Below are 25,139 nucleotides of genomic sequence, written 5' to 3'. Positions count from 1 at the left end.
CATATTTAAAAATTCTGGAAATAGACGTGGTTTGTCTGTGTATCTGGCAAGACGACTAAAAATCTGGAAAATCCAGATAAATCTGGAATACTGGCAACGCTGGTGGCATACGTAAAAAATCACACGAAGGCTGGTTGGAAAAATCTCACAGTGTTCCATCGTCCGATCGTATGAAATCCACACCGTTAATTAACCAATGTTTCATGTATATAGTATAAGATATTATTTCCGGATCAATTAAAATTTTAAATTTTACATTACTATTAGATAATATACGACGAAATAAAAGTCTGGACCACAAGAAAACTTCTATTGTTATGATCAATGTAGATGAATTTGAAATTGGGCAACTGTTTGTGTAAGAATATCAACTTCACGAAGACAAACAACTTTTTCAGTGAGGGTAATTCAATCTTACATGTTCACCAATATCTGATTATTTTTAAATTAAAACGTCGCGTAATTATGAGGAACGATGACATTTTGAATTTGTCATAAGTCCTAATAATTTCATTACGATTCGTTAACAATCAACAGAGAGGAAATGTTTGAAATGACAATGACAATTGCTCGATTGTTTTGACACGCACTGTATAGGAACAAATGTATAAGTACAATTGAAAATGTAGTATGATAGTTTGAAAGTTGATTTGATAGTGTACTACTTCCAGCAAGAAGTAATGTTTCCCATCTTGGGAATATATGTATTAAATATGCATCACGGCTTTTTATTCTCCACTATCGAGTTGATAAAGGAAGCAACCTTGGTGTACACCGTAGGGCCACATTCCATATTGGATGTAACCGGATAGGACGCGATTCCAAACTGCACAAAGCGTGGCCCTCCAAGGTAGTCCACGTAGCCCAGGGGTCCTCCGTTGTTACCCTTACAAAATCCACCACCGTTCATACAGAGTTGCCTGTAGTCTGACGTAACATTTCCACAACAACACTCGAAGTGGTTCACCTCTGATAGGGTAGCATTTTGATGGTAACGACATCCTGAGAACACGGAGATGCTGTATCTTGAATGGTGAGATTGGCGCAACTTAGGTGCTACCGGTAGACAGACTGGTTGAATATGATCTGAAATATATGTAATGTTTGTTAAATGGAGTAAAAGTCCTTGCCCAATTACAGGATGTCATTATCGCGTAGGCAACATGTCACTAGAGACAGCGTACCCAAACCAGCAAAACAAATAATTTGGGCACGTCAATCCCTGTCAGTGGGCTGAAATATGTAGGGGAAATAGATGTAATGTCGGCCTAAATGCCCCTAATTTGCGCCCATACATAAATTCAACAATCGACTAACATTTCAATAACGACCAAAAATATCCATTAGTACCGTCCAATTGTTCATCTAAATAAAATTTATAAATAGCCGTCAAAAACATATCAAATAGAACATGAAAAACTAAATCTCTAGCTTTGATATTGGAGAATTTATAGGAATGAATTGATTTCAATCCCCAACGAATATGTCAAAATTGAATACTATCACAACCTGTTTGAGCCCTTACTTATAAAGGGGCCTATCGATTTAACATCTTGAAATCGCATTTTTCTTTTTTTTTATATCTTTATTTATTATTTTCTTGGTTCATTACTAAAACTCTCAAATAGATGCAAAATAAATGGTTATTTATGCAACAAGGTGCAAAAAGAAGATGTTTTCAACAGGAGTCGTAGTTCATCCAACGAGGCTTTCCAAGTTGCATAATTATGACGAGTGATGAAAAAAAAACGAATTTTGCAACGAGTTGCATACACAATTCTTGCACTCAAAACAGGGTCGAAAGGTAAAACATTTCGGCACTGGATGATGAAAAGTAGTACTCTTCGACAATATTCTTTTAATTATGAAAAGTAGGGGAAATGGATGTAATGTCGGCCTAAACGCCTCTAATTTGGGCCCATTCATAAATTCAGCAATCGACTAAATTCTCAATAGTGCTAAAAAATATCCAACAGTAAATAAAATTGATAAGCAGCAGCTTTTTAGCGATGAGCCCAATATTAGATCCATAGACCAACATTACAGTCATTTCCCATACATAAGCTTTGCTGTTGCTCACGAATAACTCTCATCGATCAAGTTTATCAAAGGTTACAAAAATTATTTGTTAGCACCCTCTACTGAAAAGTATCAGTTTTCTGCTTTGAATAACATAATAACCTACTTTTCATAACTAAAATTACAGTGTCAAAAAGTATTACTTTGCAGCATCCAGTGCCGAAATGTTCTACTTTTCGACACTCTTTTGAGTGCAAAAAAAAATGTTGAATGCAACTCGTGCAATTTTTTTTATCCACCTCGGTAAGCATCGGCAACTATGACTCGTGCTGAAAAAATCTTCTTTTTGCAACTTGATACATGAATAGCTATTTTGCAACTCCGCATTATAATATCGGTTTTTCGTCATGCGGTGGAATGACACTACGGCCCACTTTACCTAACTATGTATAACAACATTGCCGAAAAGTACTCTCCCACACAAAGGCTTTCGTACTGCGCATTAGATTTTGATTAAAGGCCAGCTTATTTGGAGAAAGGCTTTGTGTGAGAAATGATAAACGGCCAAGGGAGGAATTAGGAAGATAAACGGCTCGTCACTACTAGGTATTCCGTATTGTTTCGGATATGCTAGTTTTAATTTAGTTTCCCGACTGTCGCTCCACGGTCACATGATCATTCCGGTGGCACTGGTAGTGACGGTCGCAGAAAGGCAACATGGCGGATTCACTTTTTCAGCCGGTGACACCACTGACGAAGTCAGCCTTTAGCAACGGAACACTTTCTTCGCATTCTTCAAAAAATACAAGACCTTGGCCTCCTCAAATCGTGTATCCACGTTGTACCGGTTCGATGCCAGTTGGCCTTTTGATCTCCCCAGCCTATTTCGACCCCTGAAAGAGTTCCAGCGATTTTAACATTAACAGCAGCATTACTCGGCTGTCTTTCCTTTGGAACTCCATCACCATTTCGAGGGGATCCTCTGGACAGTTTGTCCAGCCTCTGGATCATCAAGTAGATTAGTTCGGATTTCACTGCATGCTTTGTTGTTCCTTTAAAACCAATAAATTTGAACTTTCAAATTAATGCACGAAATTGTGAGCACTGTACTTTAGACGGGAATAACTCAACACGCTGGAGTCTTACGTATGGCGCAGGGCGGACAACTGCATGTCTTACCTCGAAGTCGGTCAGCAATCGAAAGAGGGCGATGCAATGGATATTGCTGGCTTCTGGGCCTCGATGACGTGTTGCCAGTATTAATGCAATACGTTATTGAGGAGTGTTGCCAACATCCTAATTGAGCTACTCTTGTGACGAGGGGTAAATTGAGCCCACTCACATTTTCCTACTTCCCCATTAAAAAATAAAATGAAAAATATATAATTAAAATATATACACGGATAGAAATCTTCTTATACCTTTTGGCAAATTTCTATTGCTGATTATTCATAAAATGTATAAGTCAACTTAAAAGCAGACGCCTTGCAAAAAGTGAAGCACATGAATAAAACAATTGATTTTCGTTTCGTGTATATAATGGAAATGGCTCTAATGTTGGCCTATCGATCTAAGATTGGGCTCATCGCTAAAAATCTGCTGTTTATCAATTTTATCTAGATGACCGCGTCATTGGGACGGTACTAATGGATATTTTTGGTCACTAATGAAAATATAGTCGATTGCTGAATTTATGTATGGGCCCAAATCAGAAGCATTTAGGCCGACATTACATCCATTTCCCCTATGTATATTTTTACCGACAAAACAATGCTTTTCCCAAATTTGAGTTCTTTAAACTTTTCAGATACGTTGTTTTATTTAAGCGTGTAGACTGAACCCTGTTCAAACTCCCGTGCAAGAATCAAATGTCATTCAGCTATTCAGCACCAATGAGCTGGATTACCGGGGTGAAGCAATCGTTTAAGTTGTGTGAGTAAAACCCCTGTACGATACAAGCAATTAGTGACGTCACTACTTGCGTTTACGTTGATTTTTTTTTTGTTTACTAATACAACCATATTTCACGATCTGCTTCACCTTTCTCTGTACTCAGTGATTCAGCACTTCTGTCAAGAAAAAATAGATTCGTTTGAAGGTGTTGGTAAGAATAATTCAGAATTACTAAGACATTGTTTTATTTGCATTGCGGAAAAGAAAAACGTAAACAAGTGAGAAGTTCTACATTTACAGCTTTTGAATAGCTACTGGTTTCACGTAGTCCTTTAAATATGCGGGAGTTCGTTTCTTTCGAATTGAGTTTTGCTGATCTGCCTGTTGTGCTGGTTATGTGAGCACTGTACTTTAGACGGAAATAACTCAACACGCTGGAGTCTTACGTATGGCGCAGGGCGGACAACTGCATGTCTTACCTCGCGGTCGGTCAGCAATCGAAAGAGGGCGATGCAATGGATATTGCTGGCTTCTGGGCCTCGATGACGTGTTGCCAGTATTAATGCAATACGTTATTGAGGAGTGTTGCCAACATCCTAATTGAGCTACTCTTGTGACGAGGGGTAGATTGAGCCCACTCACAGAAATGAATTTAAATTATTGTCCATGCCTGGTTGTATTACTGACTACAGCGGGTATTACCATTGGGTATTTTCTCTTGAAAATTTGGGTAGAAGTTGTTTAGAGTGTATTGTTTACACTGTATTTTTATCGCTGTCAGTTTTTACAAAGTTGGAAAAAATGGCGTCACCCGAAAAGCAACGTCGCGAATTGATGTTGCGCAAGCACCTGAAATATCCAAAACTCTCTCATCGGGACATCGGAATCGTGCAGTCAACGGTGAGTTGTGTGATTAAACGTTACTACAAAACTCTGAGCAACGAACGGAAGGAGAAATGCGGTCAGAATGGATGTTCTATTAGTGATCAGGATCACAAGCGTGTCGTGAAAGCGTTTAAGCGGAATCCCAATGCTTCGGTCAGGGATGTGGCCAAAAAGTTGAGTCTGTCCAAGTCTTTCGTGCAACGAGCCAGAAGGCTTCAAATCGTGACGAACGGCAGAATACGGTGGGAAAGTCACGTGCCCGGAAACTGTACACCCAGATGCTGAGGAATCCTCATTGTTTCATCATGGATGATGAGACTTATGTCAAGGCGGACTTCCGGCAGCTTCCGGGCAGGCTTCCGGAAATCTCACGCGTACCCAAATGCGACAGCGAGCTGTGAGACAGAGCGTCGCATGACTCTCAAATCCATGGTGTGCTACATTAATTGTACAAAAGAGTACCAGAACGATGCGCGCGACAAGCTACACGCTCTCAACAAATTCAAGCGTTTCAATTTGTTTTGTCTCATCGCATTGCTCTCTCAATGCGACGCATGTATTCAATCACATGCGACTGTTTCATTGCAACATCTCTATGCGCTCTCTCAGGGCGCCATCGCCGTGCGCTGTTTCGCATGCCTTGACTCTAGCGGTCCCATCATATGTGATGTTGTCGGGTGACGAGAGAAGGGACTGGAAGGGTTTGTTCACAGAAGACTTGTGTGCCCTTTTCAAATGGGGTGAAGTTTCTAAATGGTTCCAGAAATATCTTCTAGTATAGATTCAAGCAGACTCAACACATGGTTCCAGAGTTATACTGGAATCACCGTAAGATCACCACTCATGATCCTAGGAAGACGCAATTGCTTGTCGAAAGGATGCTAAAGGAAGGTAAAGGAAGACTACGTGAGCGGTGGATGGCAACCTTACGGTAGTTGGGATCAGGGATGGAAAATCATTTACATTCATTTCGTGCATTCATTTACATTCATTTGTCTGTAACTTTTTCCATCAGCAGAATACCGTAAAATGATGTATGAAGCTTTTGTGGCTTTTGATATTAACTACAACAACTAGAGCTGGCAGAACATGTTATTGTTTTTCAGTGAATGCAATTTACATTCACTGAAAAACAATGGTGGGTTCTTATCGCTCTGATTCATCATGCATAAGAGATACCGATTTGAGTCATTTACAAAAAATAGAAGCTAATATCAAAACCTTCAAAAGCTTCAAACACTATTTTACGGAATTCTGTTAATGAAAAAAGTTAGAGGCAAATAAATGTAAATGAATGCACGAAATGAATTAAAATGATTTCCCATCCCTGGTTGGGATACCGTTAGCATGTTAGCACCCCAAATAATACCGGAATATCTTTGGAACTATGTGTCCTTCAACAAGTCCTTATGGGGAAATCGTCTAAAATACATTTTTTGGAAGCCTCTGAAGCTTTCAGTCCATTTGGTGGAAAAATAAACAAGTTATTGCGCATTTGCACCAAATTAGACTCAGAATCCCTCAGAATACTTTTACTCAGACCAGTAAAAATATAAATGGACGATTTTGAATGTAAAATAGCACTACATTTACTATACAAGATCATATAGTCGGCGTTAAGTCAGAAGCGACTAGCAAAATAAAAACAAAAAATGAGTTAATGATATCATAAGATCAAGAATTCTCTCAGCTATATTTCACTTTTTCAGCCAGATTTGGAAAAAATTAGAGTAGCAAGAGAAAACGGTCAAATGATTTGTCCCATTACATAATACACAATATTGAACAGCCAACTTTAAATTCGTTTTTCTCGAAGTAAAAAAAAAAAATCACAGTTCGGTCTGACTTGATCGATCATATCAACACGCTAGTAATGATAGAACTCTGAAGATTAATATTTGTATTTTGTCTTGCTTGAGTTAACACTATTTTAAGGGATTATTTTCAACGCAGAAGTGTACTTTGCTGCAAAAACGTTGGTGGTGACTTCTTATTACATACACACTTAGTCTACCCTTAAAATTAACCAAGTTTAACATGTTGTAAATTTGTTCTGTTATGATCAATTGAGTTGAAATTTTGACTCAAAACTTGCTTTTCCAGTGTCCTTTGTCCGATCAGCTATGCACAAATTTTAATTTTATTGTCACCTTCCAGCAGGTGCTTCAAAAAATTTGGTATTTCTTTCACGTGAAGCTCAAAATATTTGTAGTTTTGCGTCAATATTTCAGCTCAATTGATCATAACAGAACACATTTACAACATGTTAAACTTGGCTAGTTTGTATGAAAACGACCTTTGTCCGATCAACTTAGCACCTCAGTGTACGTAGGTACGAAATGCTGGATTAAGGTTAATGTAATATATTTAGGAAAAAGTTGTGTCATATCTGTATTACGGATTGTTGCTAAGCTTCTTGCTTCAGGAATTGTATTGAATACCTGTCAATCAACAAACTTACTACGGCAGCAACTGAATTATTCAGATGTGTTAGTGCTCACAGGATAGTTCATATCAGCCACCATGATGCTGAATTGAAACAATCAATTTGCGACGACAGATTTCTGAACAGTCCTAGTGTTAGTACCGTGGACCCTCGGTGAAATTAAAAAAAGCATATGTATTAACGAGCAAATAAACCACAACTTGATTGTACATTTCGCTTACCAAAGCCACATCTCTTCCTTCGTTCGTCATGAATGGGCTATTTTTCAAGTTAATCCTTTAATCAACGAAAATTGCCGCTAGGAAAACTTTGTTGGTCATAACCATCCGACACCTCTTCTCCATGTTCGATAAGAGTGTAGAAGCTAGGTCGCTTTCCATCGTTTTCAAAACAAAACAACACTTTTCCCACATCAAGAACACGAGTTGGTCTTCCAGTTGAGTTTGTTATTTCGATGTCGCATTGAAACGTCGCTTAGCGACGTCTCATTGCGAAAAGCGCATGACCTTCGGCTCACGCGACGTCGCATGATACTCGTTCTCATGAAACGCATACATCCGGAAATGTGCTGTGCTTACAAAACAGTGCGACACACTGACATTATGAGAATGTGAGATGCGACAAAACAGAAGAGAGAGAAACAGAGTGCTACAAATCTCTTGCGCATGAGACTGCTATGACTATGAGACTATTCGTATTGCGTATCGCATACGGTAGCGCGCGCAATGGAAGCCTGCTTCCGGGGCTACTGGGGCAGCTTCCGCGCAGCACAAGTTTGATGTTCCGGAAGAAGTAAGGAAGCAGAAACATTCAAAGTTTGCCAAGAAATACATGATTTGGCAAGCGATCTGCTAATGTGGCAAAAGTAGTGCGCCGTTCGTGACTACCGGGACTGTAAAGGTAAAGGGGGAGAACTACCTCAAGGAGTGTCTAGAGAAGAGTCTGATTCTTCTGTTGAAGCAACACGAGGGCCCTACGATCTTCTGGCCGGATCTAGCTTCGTACCACTATTCAAATGTTGTCATGGAGTGGTACGAAGCCAATGGGGTCACTTTCGTCACGGACATGAACCCCCCTCAACGCACCGGAGCTAAGGCCCATCGAAAAATACTGGGCTATTATGAAGCAGGAACTACGGAAGCATCCTAAGGATGTCAAATCTGAAGAAGAAATGAAGAAAAAGTGGGTTTCCGTACAGATGAAGCTACAGTCAGATGTTGTACAGAATACGTCTTCAATCGCAATTATGACAAACAAGTGTAAATCAGGATGGTTTTTAGAAAATCAGGATAAATTGGGGTTTTCATGTTATCAGGATAGTTACAAAAAAAATCAGAATAATTTTTTGATGTATCAGGATACTTGTCAACACTGGGGTCAACTGATGATAAATTTAATGAGTGCCTATTTGATGTTCAAATATATGGGGAGGGCCCTGGCGCAGTGGCTAACACTCACACCTCTCACACCAAAGTCACGAGCTCAATTGCTTTGTCTTCTGATCTAATAAGGCCACTTTGAACTGCCGAATAGGTGTGATATGCAGTCCTGTATCACAAGAATTCCGGAAATATATTCACTTAAAAATAATTCGAAGAGAAAATCGTTGAAGAGAATCAATCCCCGCACAGTTCAGTTCATATGATACTGAACGCTCTACACACTTAGAAAAATTCATGTAAATTTAGGTGCTCTGAGAGTGACATATACGAGCGTCAATTTTGACATAAATTTGAGTCATAAAAGACGTAAAATATAGCTCAATCAAACGTACTTTTCGTCGAGCAACGAACTTTTCAGTCTCGGAGCACTTAATATTACATGACATGTTTGTTTACGTCTCATTTTTTATGTCAAAGATGGATTCCGTCTCGTGTAAAATTAGTTATTTCTAAGTGTGTAGTTATTCTTTTGATTCTCTTATTATTTAAATAACGGATTTGGAGTATTTGGACTATAACTTCAAGATAGAAACTATTCAGGACCTTACAACTAATCCAAGAGCTAACCTATGAATAAATTGAGGTGATTGTACATACAGTAAGGATTGATTTAAAAAAAAAAGTTTTCAGAACGAGTCACTTTTAACGGATGCTTTCTGACATCAACACTTCGTACCGAATTAATCTTCTAATTGGTCTGACAGATCACTTTGACACTTAATGACTGTTTTAAACCCTTACATGATCGACAAACGTACACGCAATGTATTACATTTAATGATATCAGTTGACCTAGCAGACGATGTACACAGCAAAAATTATGAATTTTAACGTAAGCGTAATTTAAAAACTAGCAGAAAAACGGCTCACGTCATTTAAGTTCTAGCGTAATTTTAAGCAATATATCGCGCATATGAAGTGTATCTTATTAATCATTGCAAATTACACGACATCGCGTAAAAGGCTACTAGATTTATCAGAATTTTTAATTCTCGTTTCTAGACGTTTCTAGCTTGAATATAGGGCCCTATTATGTAGCAGTGACAAGAAATGACGCTTGACTAGACTTACATAATAGTTTTAAGGCCTTTGCACACAAGGAGCAATTGGCTTCAGTATTCTTGGACATTAAGGGGGCTTTTGATTCAGTTTCCATTGAAATTCTGTCAGACAATCTGCACAGATGTGGACTTTCTGGAATTTTAAATAATTTCTTGTACAATTTGTTGTCAGAAAAGCAAATGAACTTTTCCCTTGGACAACTGACAACTTCCAGAATTAGCTACATGGGCCTGCCCCAAGGCTCATGTCTCAGCCCTCTTCTTTATAACTTTTACGTCAAAGATATCGACAACTGTTTGGCAGAACAATGCACGCTAAGACAACTTGCAGATGACGGTGTGGTTTCCGTAAGAGGTCCACATGCCGTGGACTTGCAAGGACCATTGCAAAATTCCTTAGATAACTTGTCTTCTTGGGCTATGAATCTAGGGATCGAATTCTCGCCGCAGAAAACTGAACTGGTAGTGTTTACTCGAAAGCGGTACCCAGCCCAAATGCAGCTTAATCTTTTGGGCAGAAACATTACCCAATCATTGTCTTTCAAGTACCTTGGGGTCTGGTTTGATTCAAAGTGCACTTGGAATGCCCATATTACGTATTTGAAGCAAAAATGTCAGCAGAGGATCAACTTTCTCCGTTCAATTTGCGGCACATGGTGGGGTGCTCATCCGGGAGACCTCATAACGCTTTATAAAACAACAATTCTCTCTGTTCTAGAGTACGGCTCTTTCTGCTTTCTCTCGGCAAGAAGAAGTCACCTAATAAAATTGGAACGAATTCAATATCGTTGTCTGCGTATTGCTCTAGGCTGTATGCACTCAACGCATAACATGAGTCTCGAGGTTCTGGCAGGAGTAACACCCCTCCAGAACCGTTTCTGGGAGCTCTCTCTCAGAATACTAATCAAATGCGGAGTGACGAACACACTTATAATTGCAAATTTTGAAGAAATTCTTGGGCTGAACACACAATCTCGATTTATGAGAATCTACCACCACTACATATCATCAGATATGTGTCTTCCTTGTTATACTCCAGACCGTGTTCACTTCACCAATCGCAGTTCCTCAATTGAATATGATCTGACCATGAAACAAGCAACTCATGGGATTCCCGATCAACTTCGACCTATTATTATCCCACGTATTTTTACTGAAAAGTACCAACAAGTCAATTGCATGAAAAGATATTTTACAGACGGGTCCCGTCTCAATGGATCCACTGGCTTCGGTGTCTTCAATGAAAACTCTAGCGCCTTCCGCAAACTTCAGGAACCTTGTTCCGTTTTTGTTGCTGAGCTGGCAGCAATCAACTTCGCATTGGGGATGATTTCCAACATGCCCGCAGACCATTACTTCATCTTCACGGATAGTCTCAGTTCGATTGAGGCTATTCGGTCGATGAAACAAGGTAGGCACTCATCTTATTTCCTTTCAAAGGTAAGGGAGCAGATGTGTGTGCTGGTCGAAAGATCATATATGATTACCTTTGTATGGGTCCCCTCACATTGCTCAATCCCAGGCAATGAGAAGGCGGACTCTCTCGCAAAGGTGGGCGCGCAGGAAGGCGAATTGTATGACAGGCAAATTTCACACGATGAATTTTACCATTTAGTGCGTCAGAGTACCCTTTCGAGTTGGCAAACCGATTGGGACACTGGAAATCTTGGACGGTGGTTACATTCAATTATTCCTAATGTTTCTTCGAGAGCGTGGTTTAAAGGCTTGGGCTTAAGTCGTGACTTCATTCGCGTGATGAGTAGACTTATGTCCAACCACTACTCGCTAGATGCTCATCTCAATAGAATAAACCTCGTGGACAGCAACATCTGTCGGTGTGGAAACGGTTACGATGACATCGAACACGCAGTTTGGCAATGTACGGATAATGACGCCGCCAGAGAGCGACTTTTGAATACCCTCGAGGCCCAAGGAAGACAACCCTATGTTCCTATCAGAGACGTGTTGGCAACCCGTGATCTCTGCTATATGCAGTCCGTTTATGTTTTTCTTCAAATGTCTAGTATAAGAATTTAATTCCTTTTGTCTTTTGTCTCTCTTTATTAGTTTTTGTTTGTCTTGTCCCCCCGTCTCGATGAGTCTCATCGTCGCCCACTGGTCACCCACCATAGCCGGTCGAACTCCGGACGAAGCTAGAACAGCACTACCGTTCATACTGGCGACAACGCTCTGATGAGACAACGAAACCCTACCCCAAGCTCCTCCCCTGATCCTATCCTTCGAAAATGTACCCTTCTAACCTCGAGTAAGCCGCGAGTAATCGGCCCAACTCCTACTAGACATAGAATTAAGTGAATTTTGTTACACACAGTGAACAATGAATTATCGGCTCCGTAAAGCTAACGCGATTGAGCCTTCCAAATAAACGAACTAGATAAAAAAAATAGTTTTAAACAGATTCTCCACAGTAAATGTTATATTTACTTATATGATTACATTTGATTAATAGTTCTAAATATAAGATCTCCTAATTTTGAGTGATATCGGCTTGGATTAATTTCAAAGTTAGCTATGTCGGATAGTAAAATTTAATCCTAACTAAAGTAGACCATCATGATTACCCAAGTCAGAAAAAAAAAACATCTAAAATTCACAATCTAAACTAATAGGAGTAAAAGTATGTGATCGTTGAAAATTCCGCGATGAGGATTTGTAATTTTACATGACTCAAAAAAGCAGCGTATACATTTCTGAACACGTGTAAAATTATGCTAAGGGTGCGTTCAGCGTGAATTTACATGATTTTTTAGAACTGTGTATAACATTGTAGAACAACATCCTGCGATGATAAATGCCTCATACACAGAAAAAATCTGAACTTTAACTATGGCGTAAAATCTCCCTTCGTTTAATTTTGAGCTATACATGGCATAAACAGCGAAATCGTTTACAAGCTTGCATACAATATTACTAATGTATGAGATATTGCGCTTAAATTGACACGAAATATCGCGTACAATTATGCCAAATCTAGCGTTAATTTTATGTGCCCCAAATTGCGCAGAAATTTACATGAATTTTTCGAACGGTGTAATTGTAAGCCAATCTTACATCCTTCGGTTGGGTGTAAATAATTTCGATGTCATAATTTCATTAGAGTGAATTTGCTTTTGTAAACAATGCCTTTAATAGTTGATTTCTCGTTAATTAAAGCTTATACTTTCAAACTAATTTATCAACTTGAAAATATAGGACTCCCCTACCTGATGACATAGAAAGTTTTTATGGATGTGCTCTAATTCAAGATAAAGTGGCTATTAAAATCATTGTTAACAAAAACAGTTTCGCCCTTTTGAAATGAATGCCGAACTTCGTTATGAGTGCAGATGTCGTCCTTAACCCAGAAGGAAATTCCCCCTTATTTGCATTGTGAGCAAAACAATTCAAGCTGTCTCGGACGCATGCTGGTTAGTTATAGAACAGGTTTAATAAGGGAGTTGGTTGGAAATGCTAACATGAAGCTTTAGTGTGATGATTTATTAGCTAGAGAATGATCTTTAGAAGAGGGTAGGTGGATAGTTCCGTTAGAGTACGGCAGTATGAAAATTGAATAGAAGTTGAAAATGAGCGAAGGGCCATTAAAGCGACAGTTTTCAAGATAGACGCAAATTTTTGCCTAGCCCGTACGATGTACGCGGGGACTTGAAGTATGTCTCCAAGTCCACAGGCAAAAATGTGCGTCCCTCTTGTTGCTCATAAACTGACTGCGGCTGTGGAATAGTTCTAGCGACGTTTTCATCACTACCTAAAGCCCCACGTTGCGAGAGCATTTCCAGTCGATGGTGTATTATAATGCAGTTCTTCTTTACCCAACTATTGTGTTGCTCCTCTCGTCATGACCAACGTGATCATCTCAGAGAGGAAGCAGTAGGGTGGTTGTTGCGTGCTGTACCATCATCAGCATTGTTGACGGCTACTCCCGCCTTGAGTTGTTACATTCAAAGTGTTTTTTATGTTACTTCATACGCGAAGTTAACGATTTTCATAGTTGGTTGGAAATGCTAACATGAAGCTTTAGTGCGATGATTTATTAGCTAGAGAATGATCTTTAGAAGAGGGTAGGTGGATAGTTCCGAGTACCCTCTTCTAAAGATCATTCTCTAGCTAATAAATCATCACACTAAAGCTTCATGTTAGCATTTCCAACCAACTCTGAAAATCGTTAACTTCGCGTATGAAGTAACATAAAAAAAAACACTTTGAATGTAACAACTCAAGGCGGGAGTAGCCGTCAACAATGCTGATGATGGTACAGCACGCAACAACCACCCTACTGCTTTCTCTCTGAGATGATCACGTTGGTCATGACGAGAGGAGCAACACAATAGTTGGGTAAAGAAGAACTGCATTATAATACACCATCGACTGGAAATGCTCTCGCAACGTGGGGCTTTAGGTAGTGATGAAAACGTCGCTAGAACTATTCCACAGCCGCAGTCAGTTTATGAGCAACAAGAGGGACGCACATTTTTGCCTGTGGACTTGGAGACATACTTCAAGTCCCCGCGTACATCGTACGGGCTAGGCAAAAATGTGCGTCTATCTTGTAAACTGTCGCTTTAATGGCCCTTCGCTCATTTTCAACTTCTATTCAATTTTCATACTGCCGTACTCTAACTCTAACGGAACTATCCACCTACCCTCTTCTAAAGATCATTCTCTAGCTAATAAATCATCACACTAAAGCTTCATGTTAGCATTTCCAACCAACTCTGAAAATCGTTAACTTCGCGTATGAAGTAACATAAAAAACACTTTGAAGGTTTAATAATATTATGAATTGTGAGCCGTACCGTACTCAACACAGTTACAAGGTATACAGCGAAGGTGGGTATTTTCACGCATTTGACAATCAATTTCATATCATTCATGAGAATTGGTACCATAAGCGGTAATTTTATGACAGATTTACATAATTTATAAAGAACAACACAATAAACACATTTGTTTTCAGCAATTTGCATAAATAATATCAAATTGATTTTCAAGTGTGCGTATTTAAGTATAACCCTTACGGAACAACTTGCGTTAACGGGATAAATATTCTTACCTTCTCGTTGATCAACCACCACGCTCTTCAGCATATAAGATGTTGCATCATTATCTGTCCAACCCCATCCGATGGCCATTCCGAACTCTCCCGTTAAATCCTCAATGCTGACCAAACAAGCAATTTGAACGAATTCATTGAATTTAACCACAGTACTCAGTTCCAGCAGTGCTTTATCACCGCCCAATCGATTCTGAGAAACATTCCTAGGCAGATGAATTCTTTGCACCGAATGCTGCTGCTCCTTAGAGTGCCATCCGGCCAGGTCATGAACTCCCAGTCTCACAAAAATTAGCTTGACCGATATGGGATGTGTCTGTTTCTGTACACAATGTGCTGCTGTGAAGACGAACAACTCGGTTATCAGGGTACCACCGCAAACATAGTTGTTAGAATAATGAGCTCGATGGTAGACAGCAACATGACGCGGCCATTCGCCAGATGTGGTTTCCTGGCCCCGTACGATAAGATCCATTTAGTTGACCTGTGGTATTACGCACAGTAGTGTCTCGTGTTGAATGGTGAGACTTTTCTGTAGCACGACAACAAAAGCCAGCAACAGACGCCGAGCTCATTGCGATTGGTTGCATATGTTTCCAGTGATCTGAACGCGTCAAACTTCTTAACCAAACTGACTGTGGTGTTAAGTTACCGTTCAATCGTTGATTAGTATAGTTGTAGCTAGGTATAGGCAATTGTGAATGGTTGTAACTGAAATTTATATAGGGTGACTTATGTCACAGTCTTATGCAGTTAATTTTCATTGATTGAGTTATCTTTTATCTTCCGCAACCGTGACCAGATAGGAATTGCGTCAGAGAAAGTTGACCTATCCAATTTTCGAGCACCGTACTCAGTCAAGTTTGCTTTCCACACCTTCCAGCACAAATCAAGTGACGGAGGTGCATCGTTATGTGCTGCCATGATATTTGCTGATATTGACTTCAGCTCGTACAGTAAAGTTTGGTAAAGGAGATGATGAACCCGATTCGTGCCTTCCTCAAAATTGGCCTTAGTTTAAAGTTAAAGTTAAAGTTTGGTAAAGGAGATGATGAACCCGATTCGTCCCTTCCTCAAAATTGGCCTTCCAAAAATAGCCATATTGTGGGTTATTTAACAGTATTTTTCATTTTGACTATATGTTAAGTATTACTCCTGCGTGAAGTCAACGATTTACATGGTTGAAGATGCTAATTTCAATTAACAAATTAAAATGGTAATTTTTATACGGTAGATGAGGAGATGAAAGTATAGAATTGATAGTTCCGTTAGAGTACGGTAGTGTGAAAATTGTATATAGAGTGTAGAAAGCGAGCAAGGACAACTTTAGGAAGGAACAAATCGGTTCATCATCCCTCTCCAACTGGAGAGTTTGGTAAAGAGAGCGTTTTAAAATCCAAGATGGCGGTCATCGGATCAAGAAAAACTGTCAAATACCCTGCAATATGGGTATTTCCGGAAAGGGGACGACGTGTAGAGGCTGGTAATCGATGCCAAACGTCAGTTTGGAATCCAAGATGATGGCCATCGGTAGAACAAAACTGTAAAATACCGTACAATCTGGGTATTTCCGGAAGGGGGACGACGTTTAGAGGCTGGATATCGATGCCATTTGATCGTTGGTCAAAAAAGAAATTGAAGTGTTCAGTATTGTCTTGACCAAATGTTCAACTGCGATGAAAAAAAACTGTTCTACAAAAAAAAAACGTCTCAAAGATCTTATGTCTCAGATAATCTAAAAACAATACCGGGATCGAAGGGGTCAAAAAAAGGTTTTCAATCATATTTTTCTCTAACGCGAAAGGGTCCCTGATGAAGCCATTGGTAACCAACAATGCCGTGATTCCAAGTGCCATTAACAATTTACAGAAGACGAATCTCCCTGTGCATGATCGTAGCAAAAAGAAAGGTTGAATAACCTGAGAATTATTTGAGGACTGGATAAACGACTACTTCTCACCACAGTTGGAGAAGTTTTGCCCAGTCAAGAACATTAGCTTCAAGGCTTTGCTGCTCCTTGATAACGCTCCGTCGCATCCGCCTTCCATAAGCAATCTCTAAAAGAGGGTTCTTTACATGCCCAGGGTTGCTTCCACTCACTTGCTATAAAAAATTGATTTTCAGAAGTATGAAACCATTAGATGTTATAATGATATTTGGTTACTTCCATGTAACCGCTCGTGAAAGGCCTTCATTCTCGGCTGTTTCCTGAATAAAACTGTACCTTTTCTTGACATAGTTCAACTTGAAATGTCTGCTGAAGCCTTAATCAAGGGGTTGAATCAAAGACGTGGTCTTTGGTGATATGCTGGTTTGCTTCCACTCACTTGCTATAAAAAATTGTGTTTTCAGAATTATGAAACCATTAGACGTTATAACTATATGTGGCACTTGCAAGTTACAATAAAGTGGTTGTGAAGTATGCGTTTGATTCAAAAAACCTGTCAATTTTGGTTTCCGAGTGCCACAATTAACGATTATCTGATTCGTGAGCGTTAACTCAGAGTGAGCGCTCACGAAACGTAAAATCGCTGATTGTGACGCTCTAACAGCAATATTGACAGGTGTTATGTGTCAAATGCATACTTTACCACCTATTCTTGTAACTTACAAGTGCCACATATAGTTATAACATCCAAAGGTTTCATAATTTTAAGAAAAAAAAAACATTTTTTATAGCAAGTGAGTGGAAACAAACCAGCATGTCACCAAAGACCACGTCTTTGATTCAACCCCTTGATTAAGGCTTCATCAGACATTTCAAGTTGAACTATGTCAAGAAAAACTACAGTTTTATTCTGGAAACAGCCGAGAATGAAGGCCTGTCACTAGCGGTTACTTGGAAGAAGTTCAGCATCAAGAATTGTTTAGACTGCTTGGATGTGGTTCTAAAGGACATAAAACAAAGCACGTTGGTAAACTGCTGGAAAACAAATTCTTCCGTCGTAGGAGAAATGGCTCTCATGTTGGCCTATGGATATAAGATTGGGCCCATCGCCAAAAATCTACTATTTGTCAATTTTATCTAGATGAACGCGTCATTGAGACGGTACTAATAGATATTTTTGGTCTCTATTAAAAATTTAGTCGATTGCTGTATTTAAAAAGGGAATATTTTTAGTAGAAAGACGTCAATAACTCTTGATTGGCGAAAGATATCGACAAGCTCTATGGAGCAAAGATTTACACCTTCTAAAGATCTAAAGATCTTTGCTGAGCAAATTGAAATAAGAAATCTATAGCAAAACAACTGTTTTTTAGAGACACCCTAACTCAATTCAAGAAAATAGATCTAAATCGGTCAATTTAAAAGATACAAAAAAGTTCATGCATAAGTTGCTTGAAATTAGCTCAGCTGTAACTTTGCCCATGAATGCATACATTAATTTCTACAAGCAAAAAAGTTAGATTTTTGATAAGAAACAACTTTTTAGAAGAGACTTTCTTAGAATAGTCTAAACTTTCAATTTCATGCTCAAAACATATCCTTCCACCTAAATCTGCATTCTGGATCACTGTGCAATGGTCATTTAATGACCAATATCCTAGATCTGTGGAGGCCTGTTACCTTAATCCCGGGAAAATTGATCGTAATTCCGGAGTGATTTGAGATTTGGGCGTAATTGTATTTGTAAACAAACAGGTCAATCGCCGATTTCTCGTGAATAAAAGCTCAATCTTATAAACAAACTATACCAAATGATAGAAGAATCATACCTCTACCGAATAGTGTTATTAGTTTTCAAAATTGAGCCTTTATTCGCGAAAAATCGGTGATTGACGTGTTTGTTTACAAATACAATTACGCCCAAATCTCAAATCACTCCGGAATTGGTTGCGTTTTTAACTGCCTTGTAAAAGTTTTCGGTTATAGTTATCAAGAAAAATCTTGACAGCATTTCATTATGAAACTGTAATGATTGCTTTGAAGAGTTTATCATAACATAAAAGTAGATTTTACTACATAAGTTTCAATTTTATGACGTTCAATTGTATTCAAAATCAGCATTCAACAAACAGTCATAGGGTTGCAACAATTGTTGTAATTAACTTAAAAGTAGTATTTTTCAAGTCGGGGAATTCGGGAAACACTCCCAGAGGGAGAAGCTAAAAGAATAATTAAGTTTGGTGATGATGAGTCTTCTGAGGAGCGGCGCCGGTGGTGTAGTGGTAAGCGTGATTACCTCTCACCCCAGCAGGCCTGGGTTCAATCCTAGTCGGCGCCGCCAGGATGTTCTGAGGCATAACATCTCTGATCACGCCTTCCTTCGGAAGGGAAGTAAAGCTATTGGTCCCCGGTTCATGAGTTGATGGGTCGATAGGTAGGAGCTGCCTCCCTGGCGTCGGTAGCATTGGTGCTCAGCACGGAAAACAAGATCGACGGAAAAACAAACCAAAAAAAAAAAAGAGTCTTCTGAGGGGTGTTGTAAGAAGCTTTCGCATGAAGTCAAAGTAGCTTCGGAAAGATGTAGATATAAACTTCTGTTGGAAAACAGATGAACCTTTCCGACTCAAGAATACATGTAGAGGAAACTAGTAGAAACTTCCGGTTCAATGTAACATAAATTTGCAATGGTACTTGGAATAAGACAAGGACAAGGATTTTTCGGGGAAACAAACTTGAGGAATTCGGAAGACAATTCACAATGATTTCTGGGGCAGTCGAAAGAACGTTTAGTCAGAAGTCAGAAGGGTCTTTTGGGGGAAGTCAAAAGGCGGGAAATATGAAACAGTTGACAGTTCTGTCAACAGTGGATTTCGGAAGATACTTCAGGAGATTGTTTATAGAAACTTCTGAACAACATTGGATGCAAATTTCTGAAAAAATATGATATACTTTTATGGCTCTAGGACCTTTATTATTAATTGACTACTATTTGCAATAGTTCCAGATCATCCGGAGGACTTCTTGAGTGCATACATTAATATTGCTCTACCAAGCTCAATCGATTTCAAATCTGGTCCTGGTAATTATCCCAAAATTTGAGTTCATTTGGATTCAAGCTCATACTGTACTGACCCTTTGAAGTTTATGTTAAAACTTTTTGTTCTCTTCGTTTTATCCCTTATGGAAAAAAAAGTATGCTGTCTGTACTAATGTGAAATATTACCAGCTGTAACTTTGCCGCGCATTTTATTTGACCGTCAGGATAAATTAATTAGGAAGATGATATTCTTCTGACATGCTGAATAAACTGCTCAGTAGACTGCCAATGAATGTATGGGAAAAATTTGACCATCAAATTTCGCTAACAAACCATATACAAAATGTATATTGCCTCGAAAAATGATCCTATGCAAAAATTGAGCTCAATCGGACATGATTTAGGGGTGGCGCAAACGCGTCAAAGTTTGACTTCTTTTCACTCTCGAATGTCGATATGGAGCAGTGGAGTAGTTCCATCGAGTTTAAAAATGCCAAAAGACGGGTTTAATGTTTGGAAGTAGTTAATGATAATGAAGAGCGTGGTATAGCATTGATTAAAACATACAATTCAAAATTATCAACGGATGAAGATCAAAAGCAATGCATTTTACAATTAGTTGAAGATCATCGAAAAAATTATAAGAGTACCAGGAAATCTGATTTGGTGTAGCTAATAAGAAAATATATGGCAAGTATTTTTTCATCTTTTCAGGCAAATGTTCCTCTTGTTTAAAACTCATGATCCAAAAAAAAAAAACAGATTAACGCAATTCAAGATATTTTTACAATTGATTTTAGGAATTTCTGATGAAAAGTTGTGGTAAAAAATTTTTGACCACCCTAATGAAGAATAATTTATTTATTTATTTGTCGTCAATCAGTGTAGACCGTTTTACAATTGTTGTCTTAAGTGCTATTTTTACAATGTTGTCTTTGTTTATATTTTTTATAATATGTTTTAAGAAAAAGTTAAAACATTACTTCTAGTTGACGTTATGCGACGAATTAAAATATTGCTTTAATTTAGTTTTTGTCATTGTTAAGTCAATGTTATCGCAGTGCTTATTATATGTATCCATCATTTGGTTCAAGGGTCCAAATTTGGCATAATTCGTACGATGACGATTTGTAGCAAATATATTTCTGTTTCGTAAATGCCTAGATGGTGTATATAAATTTAAGGATGACAATAGTTCTATTGAATCAATTCGATGTGATACGATATCGTTTACGAAAGAAATCATAGCAAATTCACGACGTTCTTTTAATGTTTGGATATTTATGAGCATACACCGAGCTGTGTAAGATGGCAAAGGAAATACAGTCCAACCTAACTTGCGGAGTGCATACAATAGAAACTGCTTTTGAACGGACTCTATTCTTTCTTCGTGTGTGATTGAAAAAGGTGACCAAACTATGCTGCAATATTCTAATATCGATCTTACATAAGCAATGTACAATGTTTTTATCGTATACGGATCGTGAAAGTTATAGCAGAAACGTTTTATGAAACCAAGCATGTTGTTAGCTCTGTTAATAATTGTGTTATAATGATCGGTGAAAGTAAGTTTTGAGTCCAAAATAACACCTAGATCCCTGACTCTATCACATTTTTCTACGATATGGTTTCCTAAAGTGACTGTTATATCAGGTAGCTTTTGTTTTTTACTAATGGTAATGGAGTTACATTTTTTTATATTTAATTGTAGCAGGCTTTTTTGACACCAAGTATGGAATATTTGAATTTCCTCTTTGAATGTGATGATGTCTTTGGCATCTTTTATTTCCAAAAAAAGTTTAATGTCGTCAGCATATATTAAAACTTTCAATTTCTTAATAATGAAAGATATGTCATTGACGAAGAGAATAAATAAAAGTGGTCCTAAATGGGAGCCTTGAGGAACTCCTGAAGTGACATCAACAGGATTTGATATCTTTCCTTTGTATTTTACTAATTGATGACGGTCAGTTAAATATGATTCAAGCCACTTGAGGAGTGCGTAATGAATTCCCATTTTTTGAAGTTTAAAAAGAAGCATGGGTATGTCAATTCGATCAAACGCTTTGCTGAAATCTGTATACAACACTTCTACATGGTTTCCGTTATCCATTGCATTCAAGGAATAATTAATTAATTCGAGCAAATTCGTAGTTGTTGAACGGCCTTTAAAGTAGCCATGTTGCATAGTAGTTATTCTGTTTTTAATTTGAAAAAAGAGTTTTTCATTTACAATCGCCTCGAAAAGTTTCGGAATGCAAGAGATAATAATATATAATAATAAGTTTCGGATTCCAGTGACATATTGAAAATCCAAAATAATGGAACAGTAAGTTCAATTTCTTAAGGTTCCATAAAAACTGGCGGAACACCGTCAGGGCCAGGACCTTTAGATGCATCTAAATTGTTTAAACCCTTTAAGATATCATGAACCTTGATTTGACTTACGCTGATGTCACTTGAAAATTCTGGATATGATTCAAAATATTCACGGTCACGGTCCTCTTCTGAAAACGTAGTATATATTTCTTGGAAGAAATTTGCAAACAAATTGCATATATCATCCGAGTTCTCACCTATCCTATCGTCCAAATGCATCTTTGAGGGAAAATTATCAGATTTTAATTTGGTTTTCACATAATTGAAGAAGTTTCTAGGACAAGATTTTATTTCAAGTTCAGTTTTTAAATTATACTCCTCAAATGTCATATTCACGGCCAAATTTAACTGATCGCAAATGTCTAAATAGTATGCCAAAGTTTCTTCACTATTATATTTTTTATAAAATTTGTGCGCTTTTTGCTTTAGATTTTTTAAATTTTTCAGTTCCCTGTTGTACCAAACTGGATGTTTTGAATGACTCTAACGTCTTCTTCTTTTAGTTGGCACTTCTTCAAGAATTATTTCAAGCAACACATTGTAGAATACGTCAACTGCACATTCAACATTTCCTGCAGTTCTTAATATTGCTTGCCAATCGACAATGTTCAATCTATTTCTAATGTTATCATAATTTGCTGAATTGTAATCAAAGATTTCATCAAATTCGCAGTCGTTGGTTTTTTCATTTATGTGAACGAATAGAGAATACTCTATTGCTGTGTGAAACATTTCATTTCTCCATATGGGACTTAACGATTCAGTCACACAGAAATCTTCATAAGTATTTTTTTTTTTTTTTTTTTTTTTTTTTTTAACGTCGGTCTCTGTTCCGCAATCTAGTGCCAATCACCGACGGACATCGATTGCCATCCAATGACGGCAATCGAATGTGCAAGAAAGGCAGCTTCCACACCTGCGTAGGATATCGCACCCATTCAATACACATGGGCCGGGACCAACGGCTTTACTTCCCTTCCGAAGGAAGACGTGACCAGAGATTTTTATGCCTCAGAAAAATCCCACCGACCTCGGCTGGGATTGAACCCAGACCCATTGGGGTGTTAGAAAGCAGTCACGCTTACCACTACACCACCGGCGCCGGCTCATAAGTATTTGTTAATAAAAGGTCTAAATAACAATTTTGTTGATTTTTCACATGGTTAATTTGATAGAGTCCTAAATTTGCAATTTTGTCAAAAAAGAAATGGAGTGTTCCATTTTCCCCAACGACTGGAAGTAAGATGCTTTCATTGTCCATATCAGAAATAAAGTCAACATTGCGTTGGTTAAAGTCCCCATATATGAACTTTTACTTTAGGGGGTAAACTAGACAAAATTTCTTCCACTTTTCCAAAAAACTTATCATACGTGTCCTTATGAGCATTGTTTGGAGGAAAGTATACCGAAGCAAAGACATGTGTTTCGTCTGCTACCTGCGCTTTTACCCATACATGTTCGAATTCTTTAAATTTAGTAGCCATAATAATTTCTGAATTCAATTGGGTCGAAATCGCTATTAATACTCCACCTCCCGATTTTTTTCCAGACCATTGAAAATTGCGGTCGTCTCTATAAACGTTATAATTGTTACCAAAAACTTCTTCACTTCTCACACTATCATCCCAACTTGTTTCATTAGCCATTATGACAGAGTAAGTAGAACTTAATATATTTTTGTTAATTTCATTCATTTTACCGGCGCTTCTCATGCGGTTAACATTTTGGCAATATACCAAAATTTCTGTACTGGTCTGAAGATTAGGTGAAGAAGTTGATGGTAACCTGTCATTCATAAAACTATTATCAAAATTATTTACCCCTGATTCATGTTCCGAATTTGTTTCGTTCTGCAAAGTGTCGTGATCTTCGTTATTTTCTTCCTCTATGGAGTGTGTCAGTTTTGTAGAAAAAACGAGTGCCTCTCCTTGATGTAGAGAAGTCGTCAAGTCCTGGATAATGTCGGGGTCTGCCGGATCATTGTCTTCCTCCAAGGGGTGCGTCAATTTCGTACAAAACACGAATTCCTGCATACACACGCCTCGCATGATGCAGTTGCAGCCATCCCGTTATGCAAGTGCGCTGGAACGGTACGTGGGTATACATCGCACGCCGGGTAGGGGTTTAAGATTTCCCCTCGTTGGAATTGCATCGTGGGTCGATAGTTAGCCTGCGGCGGTCTGGAAAACCGATATTTCGCTGCCGCAAGAAGCTCTCGATCAGGTGGCAGTAGGTTGTTTCTATTCTGACTAACACTGCTGCGGAAACTGTTACGGTTAGTGTTGTTGTTTCGATGATTGTTAGATATGTTATTTTTGTTGTTGTTGCCAAAATTGTTGTTGTTGTTGTTGTGGTTGTTGTTATTTTTGCTGTTGTTGTGGTTGTTGTTGTTGTTGTTGTTGTTGTTGTTGTTGCTATTGTTGTTGTTTTTGTTGTTATTGTTGTTGTTGTTGTTGTTGTTGTTGTTGTTGTTGTTGTTGTGGTTGTTGTTGTGGTTGTTGTTATTGTTGTTTTTGTTGTTGTTGTTGAGCAAGTTTTGTTTCCTTCGCCTTCTAGCCTTTCCAGCTATTTTTTACTGTATCAAACGGCGTGATTTTCGGTCATCGTAGTCATCGGTCCAGTCTGCCTTCCATACCTTCCTGGTACCAAGTAGACGCCACCCTGAGTCATCGTTGTTGTTATTTAATTCCACCTCCAAGCTGGGGCACGAGTCAGATGGCGATTGCAAAGGTGCAGCGCTCCGTGTTGAGGCTATATTTGCTGACAGTGACTTCAGCTCGTCAAGAATATCGAGTTCCAGCACAGAGTTAGAGCTCATGGTACAACTTGCCGCAATGTCGAGCGACAGCTGGTTCAGTTGATTTATTTCATTACTGATATTTCGGAGCTCGGTGGATATATCTGACGTCACAGTTCTCAATGACGTAGACATACTGTCTTTTGTTGCCATCATAGCTGTATCGAAAAGCGATGTAGTGTGATTTTTGAGGGCAACGACACTGCCAGCTAAGGTGCTGT

The 25,139-nt window shown here is 38.5% G+C and overlaps 1 pseudogene; it reads right to left on the bottom strand.

Moving 5' to 3' along the window:
- Positions 1 to 718: 718 nt before the first annotated feature.
- On the bottom strand, positions 719 to 24,791 carry LOC135711303 (chymotrypsin-like elastase family member 1; annotated as a pseudogene).
- Positions 24,792 to 25,139: the final 348 nt, after the last annotated feature.

Source organism: Ochlerotatus camptorhynchus, unplaced genomic scaffold (genome assembly GCF_037179485.1).
Source record: "Ochlerotatus camptorhynchus isolate MF236.1 unplaced genomic scaffold, CSIRO-AGI_Acam_v1.1 ptg000431l, whole genome shotgun sequence".
NCBI classification, from domain to species: domain Eukaryota; kingdom Metazoa; phylum Arthropoda; class Insecta; order Diptera; family Culicidae; genus Ochlerotatus; species Ochlerotatus camptorhynchus.
This window is presented reverse-complemented; position numbering and strand designations above follow the sequence as displayed.